Consider the following 590-nt stretch of genomic DNA (forward strand, 5'->3'; position numbering starts at 1 on the left):
GGGGGGGGTCATTCAAACATCTACGTACAAACATACACGTAGGGTTATGTATCCCCCATTTATTTAAGATTTCTAGAAAATGTTTGTTTTTCTAATGAAAAATACGGGTCTTATTTAATATATGTATGGCTAACATATCATCAGTCAGTTGCAGAACAGTGTTTGCGACAAGGCCTGTAGTAGGCACTAAAAGTGTATCTACCAATCTCCAAGAATTTGTAATTTGTATCATACATATAAAACAGTAAATCCTCTAATGGGCAGAACACTATATCTCACTCAGACTATCAATATTTTTATTAGTAGAGAGTAACTTCCTCGATTGGTATTAATGGCTTGGCTGTCGGCGAGATGACGTGCCATAGCCATTAGGGGCCAGCGAAATACATTCAATAGTAGTCCACTTAGAGGCCCATTATCAGTGCCATAAAAATCACGAGGTTCTGTACAGCTCGAACAAAGGTAATCGAGGCTAGCGGAGCTTACAGATGTAATTAATTGCACTAAAGGCCTAGTGTATTGAATGTTGGTATGAAAATTAGGGGCTTACTGACAATAGTCGCTCAGTTAATCAGTTGCTGCTTAATGAT

This window comes from Penaeus monodon, chromosome 20, assembly GCF_015228065.2.
Source record: "Penaeus monodon isolate SGIC_2016 chromosome 20, NSTDA_Pmon_1, whole genome shotgun sequence".
Classification (NCBI taxonomy): Eukaryota; Metazoa; Arthropoda; class Malacostraca; order Decapoda; family Penaeidae; genus Penaeus; species Penaeus monodon.